The sequence below is a fragment of the Arachis ipaensis genome, chromosome B09 (assembly GCF_000816755.2).
Source record: "Arachis ipaensis cultivar K30076 chromosome B09, Araip1.1, whole genome shotgun sequence".
NCBI lineage: Eukaryota > Viridiplantae > Streptophyta > Magnoliopsida > Fabales > Fabaceae > Arachis > Arachis ipaensis.
In genome coordinates this window covers 7,149,072-7,149,390 of record NC_029793.2, presented here as the reverse complement: position 1 = coordinate 7,149,390, position 319 = coordinate 7,149,072, and the positions used below count along the sequence as shown (strand labels likewise).

Below are 319 nucleotides of genomic sequence, written 5' to 3'. Positions count from 1 at the left end.
AAAGATAAAGTGTAATCTCTCATTATTTATTTTATAAGTGAGATTAAGAGAAACATAAAAAATAAATATTTAAAAATAAAAGATTATACTTTACTCTTTCAAATGAAAATCCAAAATTTAAAAGATCCACATTTCTTTTCGTTTGTAATAACGTAGTAAATAGATAAAACAAAAAGTAAACTATCAATTACATGCATAAGTTAATATTTGTATATGTTCAGACACATTTCATGAATGAAAAGGAAAAATAAGATATAAGACGATATATAATTATTATAAACTGTTATATGCAGCTAGCATAAATTAGAACTCGTGCGTG

General features: G+C 22.3%; 1 protein-coding gene across 1 annotated transcript in view; it reads right to left on the bottom strand.

The window, feature by feature from the left end:
• LOC107614887 (phospholipase D alpha 4-like) overlaps window positions 1–319 on the bottom strand; it is a 7,723-nt gene that overhangs the window by 1,775 nt on the left and 5,629 nt on the right. The gene's annotated exons all lie outside the window — the stretch shown is intronic.